Source organism: Pteropus medius, unplaced genomic scaffold (genome assembly GCF_902729225.1).
Source record: "Pteropus medius unplaced genomic scaffold, Ma_sr-lr_union100, whole genome shotgun sequence".
NCBI lineage: Eukaryota > Metazoa > Chordata > Mammalia > Chiroptera > Pteropodidae > Pteropus > Pteropus medius.
Window position 1 is genome coordinate 59,719,969 of NW_024349800.1, and position 9,842 is coordinate 59,729,810.

The 9,842-nt window shown below is 38.3% G+C and overlaps 1 pseudogene; it reads right to left on the reverse strand.

Annotated features, from left to right (window-relative positions):
- Window positions 1-1,629: 1,629 nt before the first annotated feature.
- On the reverse strand, window positions 1,630-1,745 carry LOC120622423 (uncharacterized; annotated as a pseudogene).
- Window positions 1,746-9,842: the final 8,097 nt, after the last annotated feature.

Genomic DNA, 9,842 nt, shown 5'->3' on the forward strand with positions numbered 1-9,842 from the left:
ATATATTTGCCTAAATAAATGTTCTTTAATTTAATTTTACCTGCTTCTTTTAATCTTTTTAACATAGTTACTGCTTGTATTAGTGTTCTCCAGAGAAACAGAATTTATGTACATACATATATAAGAGTGTGTGTGTGTGTGTGTGTGTGTAAAAATTATAGGAATTCACTCACAGTTTTGGAAGCTGAGAAGTCCCACAATCTGCCATCTGCAATCTGGAGGCCCAGAATGGCCAGTGAGGCCTCAATCTCAGTATAAAACCCTGCAAACAAGCAGAGTAATGGTATAAATCCCAGTCTGAAGGAGAAGATGAGATGAAATATCTCAGGTTAAGGGGGAAGCAGAAATAAAAAGGGGCAAATTCCTCCTTCCTCTGCCTTCTGTGCTACACAGCACCTCGGGGGATTGGATGATGCTCACCAGCATCAGGGAGGCCAATCTGCTTTGGTGAGTCCACTGATTCAATGCTGATCTCATGCAGAAACACCCTCGCTGACACATCCCAGAAGGATATTTAATCTGGGCGTCCCGTGGCCAGTCAAGTTGACGTATAGAATTAACCATGTCACTGCTTCAATGTGGTAACTAAAAAAATTTAAATTACATTTCTGGTTTGCATCATAGAGAGATGGATAGAAAGATAATAGAAAGCCAATCGTTCATGATGATTGGGGAGTGTTTGAGAAGGGACAAGGATGACAATGAAATTCAAATCTCTGCCTAAATGTCACCTTCTCAGAGGGAGCTGACCTGGTTGATCTAAAAAGTAGACTGTGGCCACTTCCATTTATTCAATTTGTGTTATCTTTATAAAACTTCACAGCACTTACTACTCTGAGATGATTTTAAATGTTTACGTCTGCAGCTGATCCTTCCGTTCCAGGATATGCCAACGAGGTTGCAGACTTCGTCTGACCTGGTCATCGCTTTATGCCCGGGACTTAGTAGACGTTCAACAAACACCGTCTGGATGGATGAATGAACGCGTTCTGAGCCTTCAGTCGTCCTGATTCTTCTCTCTTACCCTCACCCTCCTCGTCTTCTCTTTGCGGTGCGACTCAAAGCCGTAAATACTTAAGTCTCCTTCCGAAACACAACTCGAGCATTAATTTCTATCTCTCTCTACGGCGTTCTGACTCATCCGTGATCTCACAGAATCCCGAGCCTAGCACCATCACATGCTTCTAGGGGATCTTCTCTGTGTCTTCCCCTTCACTATGAGTTCTTCCAGGATGGGAACCATATCTCTTCTCTCTGAATTCGCATTGCTCACCAGAAAACCTGGCATCCTAACTAGGGAGAAAAGCCAAGTGATCGGTGCCAGGTGACTAGGGCTGAAACTTCTTCTTAGCAAACTGGTAGACTGTGAAGGTGACTTGTGGCATTTCTGGTTCTCCATTTCCTTACCTGTGAGAGGGAAGCTTCCCAGTATAATTTGCTTCTGGAGTTGCCATGTTTTTTATTCACATGTATGTGTATGTTCTCATATTTTCGCACAAACAGAAACATACGATGCATATTTGCTTGCTCTCTGTTTCTTTTATTTAACAATTTGTTGTAATTTAATTCGAGAACTTCTCATATCCATGGTATAAAGCTATGTCATTCTTTTACTATTATTATTATTTATGCCTACAGCACCTGGTCTTCCTAGGTGGTCTCCCATCCAAGTACTAACCAGGCCCGACCCTGCTTAGCTTCCGAGATCAGACATCGGGCTTGTTCAGTGCGGCATGGCCATAGACCATGGATTCCACGGGGTATCTCATTATTTTTTGATGGTTGCATATTATTTGATATTATGGATTATCTGAATTATTAACTGGTTTCCCGTTGATGGGCTTCGAAGTCATTTTCATTCTGTAATTCCAAAATAATAGCCTTGAATGTGTGTGATGGCTGTAGAGAATCTACCAGTTAGGTGAAATTCTAAAAGTGTAATTGCTAAATCAAAAGGTATATGCATCTTTTATTTTGATATATGTTGTCTAATTATTCTTCATAGAGTTGTACTATTTAAGCTTCCACCAACAATTCAGAAAAGTGTACGGTATTACCACACTTACCAACAGAATGTGATATCAAATATTTTGATCTTTGCCAATCAGATAGGAAATACTATGTCATTATCATTTCTGTTTGCATTTCTCTTACTGTGACTAAAGTTGAATATGTTTCTGTGTATTTTCATGTATATTTTTTCTATGAATTGCATTGTTGATCTTTTCTTGTCAATATATAGAAACTCTTTATATATTAAGGACATTTTGTCTATGATGTCTATGCAAATATTTTTCTTGGGTTTTTGTTTGTTCATATAGTAAAATTTATGACTTACGAGTTTGTTACTTTACGTATAAAAGCCTTCCCACTCCAAGATTTATGTTTTATTCTCCAACATTTTCTCCTAGTATGGAGTTTTACTTTTTCTGTCTAAACTTTGGATTCATCCAAAATTTGTTTTATTGTAAGGTATGAAAGAACTACCAGCATTATTTTTTCCGGATGTTTATTCAATTGTCCCTCTAGTATTTACAAGATAATCCTTTGTGTTCTTTAATCACAATTCTCAAGTTGATTTTAGTCTCATTTCTATAGTTAAGTGGATTCAACTATCTCTGCCATTCCCTTTGTTATAGTTCTCTCCCCGCTCCCTCTTCGGAATTGTTTTGAGGCTAAAACTTAATGTCAATTAGCCTAGCATGGACGAGGTGCTCCACGAATGTTCTCGCTATTGTTTTGTTGAATTATTTCATTGATTTCAGTATATATTTACGTTCCTCTGTTTACTTAATAGTTAAAAAACTGTCACAGTAACCCAAAGCAGTCATTACCACAGCATTTATTGGGCAACTACATAATTACACCAGCTATAGAGGATTTACCTGAGCAACTCTATGATCCTGACATGAATGGGACAGAGACTTTTCCTGCAGGGAGCTTAGTGGCAATTCCACTGGCAGCGGATCCACAGCAGCCACATCGACGTTGGGCAAATGGGAGCAGAGCTGTAAGGAAAGTGCAGGAAGAAGCCCGTGTGAGAGAACAGAGGGAGAATGTAGTCTCGCTGGAAGAACGGGAGCAGGACTAAGATAGGTGATGTCCTCCGGTCTGAACTGTGAGGATACGGAGGCTCATAATTGATGGAGTTAGGAGAGAAAAACATTCTAATCAGCCAACACTGGGGCCGAAGCATAAACCCGTGAGCCTGCAAACCACGGACAGAATAGAAAGTAAAATGGATGAATTAGAATATCTATCCCTCTGCTTACATCGTTAGCAAAGAATTTTGTGCCAGGGTAACCACTTCATAGAAGACTGTTTGTCCAGGGCTGGGCCAGTGATGCCTCTGAGCTGAGCCTTGGACTCTGCTGCCCATCGAACCCCAAAGGATCTTGGGCTGAGACTCTCCAGCTGCCCAAAATTAGATTTTTAAATACTGTTATGAGCCCCTTCACTTTCTTTAGCCTTAATTTTTCTCATTTGTTTTCTAGTATGGTTATGAGTAAGGTACACAAGCATCTATTACAGTGCGAGGCTCTCAGATAGTTTATTAAAATAAGTGAGAGCTTAGCTAAATTGTTTTCAAAATGCCTTTTGGATGCCCTGACAAAATCACCCTTGTGGAAGAGAGGCCTGGAGCTTGTGAAAATTTAGGAATTAGAAGTAAAGACTTTAGAATCTGTGCATATAGATGATGTCTGAAGATATGGATAAGATCTCGCGAGAAAATAATTCTGAAAACAGGAGGTGAAATCTAACAACGCGGCCTCAAAGAACACCAAAGCATAGGTCCATGCATAGTACTGCATAAAGGGCCAAAATGTAGAGGTGAAAATTGCAGTTACCAAAAATGAAAATAAAAAAACAGAATATCCAGAAAAACAGAATAAAGAAAGTGAAAGTCATTCATAATTTTATCACTCAGAAATAATCATTTTTAATATTTTGACCTCTTTCTGTTTTTCTCTAAGCATATCATTCCTTTTTAACAAAAATTGGACCATACTCTACATAAGTTTTTTTAAAATATGGAATGCTTTGTGAAAATGTTCAACATTCACTCAACAAACGTTTATGGAGCACTTATCACGTTCTGCATGTTCGATAAAATGACGAACTAGACAGAAAACATCTTTGCCATCATGAGATTTACATTCTAGTGGGGAAGACAGACGATAAGAAAATAAGTGAGAATAGATATGACAATTCGAGAGAAAAATGCTATGATATGGGAGAAAGCAGGATAAAGGAATGGAAACATTCAAAGGATGCTGGTTCCTTTGTACAGGGTGGCAAGAGAAGAAAACAATATTTGAGGGGACCCCAAAGAAAAATAAACATAAATAAATCACTATGGCATTATTTTTTTGGATTTTCTGTTATTTGTAGTATACTTTAGCTTTTTAGCTGTTTAACTTGTGATTTCTTTCTTTTTTTCATTCTAAATAAACTTGCCTTTGTCTCTAAAAAAATGTAATTACCTAGTCTTGAAGACAACAAAAAAGATAGACAAATGAACAGACGATTCTATAGATCTTAGGGAAAGAACGGGGTGAGGAGCTGAGCTCAGAGGAGGGACATCTAATTTAGCGGGATCTGGGAAAATAAATTAGATTACATCTTAATCAAGCCCTGATCAACCCCATAAGATAGGCGAGGAAGGATAGGAGAGGCAGAGTAAACATGAGCCCGACAGTACGTGTGTGCGGTGTGTGCTGGTGGTACAGTGTTAAGTCAGAGAGGTCCCGCATATAGAGAGCGGGGCACGCCTGGGAGGGTAGAGAGGTTAAGAGAAATTATCTTCAAAATATTTAGTTCTAATAATCATTTGCAATATTATTAAAGAGGAATGTCGAAGACAGGTGGTGTTACAGAACTTATCTATGCTAAAAGGGCACTGATTGATATCTATGAATAGGGTTTTACGGGATGCTTTTTGCTCATAATGATCTCATAAGCAACCACACACTTTTGATGATAGAGTTCTCTTCCTAACAAGCAAATCTTTCTCTTAGTGTCTTTCCTCTGTCCACGGGGTTTGCTTCATTTTTATTCAGGAATCAACTTCTTAAATAAATGTTCATCTTTCATCAAGTGCTTCAATTGCTGATCAAACCTGTATGTCATCAGAGCTTTCTCATCTATTGAAATAGATCTTATATCTAGAAAGATAATGATCTGTGAATGGAAAATGCACAGAATTCTTGGGATTGATTCTGAGCTCCATCCCAGCTCCAGGTTCTACTAGGTAGATAACTTCGGACTAGGCGTTTGAAAACTGTGTGTCTCAAAGTCTTCAAGTGTAAACTAGTGGTAAGAATCAACCTCGATTTTACAGAGTTGTAGGCGGTCTAAGCAAGATCACAAATGTGAAAAACTGCTTTTTGAACTATGAAATGTCATGTGTAATTCCTTCAATTTTTGTAACTCGTCTCTCCTGTTAGCTGGAAAAGAGAGTTTACATTTCATTTGTGTCAATATCTTTGTTACATAAATTCTTTTGAGTTTACTCATTTACGATTATTGTAAGACTAAATTCTGAGACCTCCTAGTCTAGATCACACTAATCCTATGCCCATAATCTTTCTGTTTTCAAAGATACCGGGGATAGATTCTTCTACTTGCATTTTAGGTCAGGGTTCTTATTTCCAAAACATTTCTGTGGTTAATCTTTTTGTCACAATTACAATGAGATAGAGACTGCCCATTATGAGGTTTCTGCTGTAACTTGTAAAGATGTGTGATAATCTTGAGTCTTTTTTTTCTCTCTCCATGGATCAGACAATATATAATGAAAAATATTCTTTTTTTTTTTTAAACCTTCTTTGTTGAGATAACAATAATTATTATTGAATACTATCTGCCTGGAAAGCAGCGTACTTTTGTGGTTTATGTACATTACCACATTTTAAACCTCAGAACGAATTTATATATTAGCTATTATTATTAAATCCACCTAACAGATGAAGTGCCTAAGTTTCAGAGATGGTAAATGATTTCCTTAAAGCCACACAGCAGACAGGTAGCTAATAGGATTTGAATATGATTTTGTCTGCCTGCTAGACCCAGCTGACAGAGATTAGCATTGCATATAATAATATCTGAGAAATTATATTCACAGAATTGTATAGTTGCAAGCACAGTATCTTTAATATAAAAACTGAGTCAAAATTCAATCTTAATCACTAGCAGTTTGAACTTGGGCACATTAATTTAACCTCTCTGGGCTTACCTTTCACATATAGAAAATCAAGATAATGTCTGCTAGCTCATAGGTCCTTACTTGTCTGAAAATTCTGTAATTTTGTGTTTCCTTGGGGTGTGTTGAATTTTTAATATCAGAAAAAATCAATAGCAGCAGCAACCAGCTATTAGAGAGTCAGAGGCCACTGTTATCTTTCATTTTTAAGAGTAAATAATATGTGAAACAGCTAGAGAATTTCTGCTACAACAAATGGCAGGCTAGCTATTATTATTGGTTTTTCAGGTGTATCACAGCTCTTGAAACTTACTGCAGAATTATATAATATTCTCTCTGGAGGGGGTCTTAAAATTAGACGGAAGTATGTGTTAGAGAAACTATTCAAACAAATAAATCCCCAAATTTCAGAAACAATACAGAAATTTATTTCTCTTTTAAATTATGCTATGATTTTGTTTGAGGACGACTCTCTTCCACAAGGTGTTTCACGGATCCAGCCTCCTTGATTTTAAAACTCTCCTAAGGCCAAGTCGTTTTCAGTATGTTGCTTGTTGAAGGGGGAATGGAGCGTGAAGGATTTTCTCATTTCCTAAAAGCCATGGCCCAGGAGTAGTACACACAGCTTCCGCTTACATTTCATTGGCTAAAATTCTCATGTTGCTGTTTAACTGAAAAAGAGGCTGGAGAATGCAGAAGAAAACATTGAAACTGGTGAGCAGGAAGCAATCTCTGTCCCCATGCACTCTCTGGCCAGCCCATCTGTGAGGTACTCCTCATCCGACCCAGAGACTCACTCACCACTGGGTTCCAGCACTCAGCAGTTCCAAGTCTACAATCTCCAGATCCGGTGACCTCTCCATCAAGTCTAGAGGAGGCTCCTTATGATCAGGTGATGTATGAACTAAGAAGAGCAGGTGTCTGTCCTCCAGACACATATCTAATATACCTGAGTGTAGCAGGTCCAGTATAATCGTGTGAAACTCCTCTTTAAAGAAGAAAGAACAGAAAATATGAGGCACTCACTGGTCCACAGTCATGATGGGACCTGCTGGACAGGTGAAGCATCCTTGCTCTGGCCCAGGAGAAAGTTCTCTGGGACGGGCATGCTCCCTGGGAGAAGTTCCCTTTTCCAGCTGTTCTCCAGGACCTTGGTTCTGGCTTGTGGGAAGTGGTTCATTGCCCATTACCCTCCATGGCCACATGGTTGTGTTAAGGGCTGAAGAGATTTGGCTGTATATTTCTTGCTTTTGCAAATCTTGGGAACCAACTATCGTTTTATAGTCACAGGGGTTTTGGTTTTCGTTTTTGTCTTTAACATCCAGGATCATTGTTTCTTTGGCGATATAATATCCTTAAAAAGTTCCCATTATGGATTGAATTGTGTCACCTCAAATTCATACATTGATGTTCTAACCACAAATACCTCAGAACGTGACCTCATTTGGAGACAGGGTCTTTACAAGTTCAATTAAGGTCATGAGGATGGGCCCTCCTCCAATACGTCAGGTGTCCTTATAAAAAGGGAAAATTGGAGACAGACTTGCATATTGGAAAATGCCACGTGAAGGTGAAGATGGCCACCTACAAGCCAAGAGGAAGGGCCTAAAGAAGAGCTGTGCCTCACAGCCCTGGAAAAAAACAACGTTGCTGACCCTTTCATTTGGACCTCTGGTCTCCAGAAGTGTGAGATAATAAATTCCTGTTACTTAAGCATCCCCATTTGTAGCGCTTTGTCATGGCAGGCCTAGTACACTCATATAATTCCTTTAAAAGTTTCTGATCTATTTTCTTCCAATGACTTCCACGTGTAAGACTTAAAGATTTTTCCCAGACATAGTAATCAAGTTTGCTTTATTTCTCTGCTTCCTAATTCCCATGGCTATATCTCCCAACTTAATATTCGATAGCATGGAGCCACATGAAATAATAGGCTTGAGTAAAAAGGCTTTATTTACCCTTAATCTGATCTTTGTTATAGGACTGAGTCCCTGTGTGTTGTTCAGTAGATTTAATGAGTCCTTTCCTGGCTGATAGCCTTTTCTAGAATGATCTCTTACCATTTGGGGTCCAGATGCCATTTACTTTTCAATGTATCGAGAACCACACTTCTGAACTCTACGTCCTTATGCTTCTGCTCTCGCATCAGTCAGTCCTTTCCCGAGCTCATCTCTTTTTTTCATGATACCTCACTACAGAGTAAAGGCCAAGTCACGCTAATGCCTTGGTTCTTTCTAACTGCGCTTCTTACGGATACAGGTCAGGAAAAATGTGGTCTGTTTCCAGGCAATGGTTTAATCATATGAATAAAATTGTATTCTGGGCAGAAATATCTTCTTTTTTGGTCACTGGTCCTGCCCAACTGTTAATTCAATGCCATCTATTTGGGGTATTTACTTAAGATGGCATTTTCTTTCCAGTAGCAATTTTTATGTTACCTACGGTAATAGTAGCAGCTGTGGCAAATTAAATCCCAAGTTCAGTGGCATAACACAACAGAAGTATTTTGCTTTCTCACATAAAGCGTGAACGCCAGTGTCTCTGGTATGTAAGGTCTTTGTTTTTGTTTTTTAATAGGGAGACTCAGAGACCCAGGCTCCTTCTATTCTAAGGTCTGCTAATTCCTAAGACCTCACTGGTGGCAAAAGGAAGAACATGGAGCGTGAAGGTGGCACAGCCATTTTGTAGAAACCTTGAGCCAAGTGGCACATATCACTCCTGTCCCCATTCAACTGTCTGAAAGTCAACCAAATGGCCACTTCTAATTGTAAGAGAAGCCAAGAAATTTAGTCTAACTGTGTGCCCAGGAAGAAGAGGGTGCAAAGGTTTTGGTGAGCAGGGGTAGTCTTTGCCATGAGAGGTGTGATGCCTATTTTGCAGATGATAAAATTGTGGTTCAGAGAGAGAATCTAGCTTGTTCTAGATCGTATAGTTTATAAATGATAGAACTGAGACTTGGATCTATGTACATCTAACTCTTAAAAGACAAGACGAAACTAGCAGGATTGTTAATATTCTGTACTCTATCTCAAATTTTCCAGATTTAGCAAACGAAAACATAAAACAATCAATTAAATTTAAATTTCAGATAAACAAGAAAAAATCTGAGTGTAAGTATCTAATATTTTACCTGGAAAGCCTGCATAAAAGGAATGTTATAAGAAGTATAAAAGGAATTACAAGCGCAAATAAGACATAGAGATGATTGTGTAAGACATATTTTATTTTATATTATTTTCTGTATTTTTTTAATCAAAGTACAGTTGACACACAATATTATATGGGTTTCTAAAACATGCTCTAAAATATTCCACCTAATATTCCCCAAAATATAATGCTTTTAAAAATTATAAGAACACTATCTTTGACTCAACCCAAAAAGGAATTATGAAAGAATTAGAAATGCTCTTCAGTGGAATGAATTATCTCTGAGGAGCTGTCTGAGGATCCCCAGGATTCATGCTTTATTTCTGGGACATGTTTGGATGGAATAGATATTTTGAAAAATTGCTATGAATATTGGGCGCGGCATTGGTTAAGTACAAACAGACAGCTATTCTAAGATACACTAACATAAATAAGTCATTTGTATCTCCATCAGGATAATTAGATGACTGTTCTACTCTCCTGCCTGCCCTTT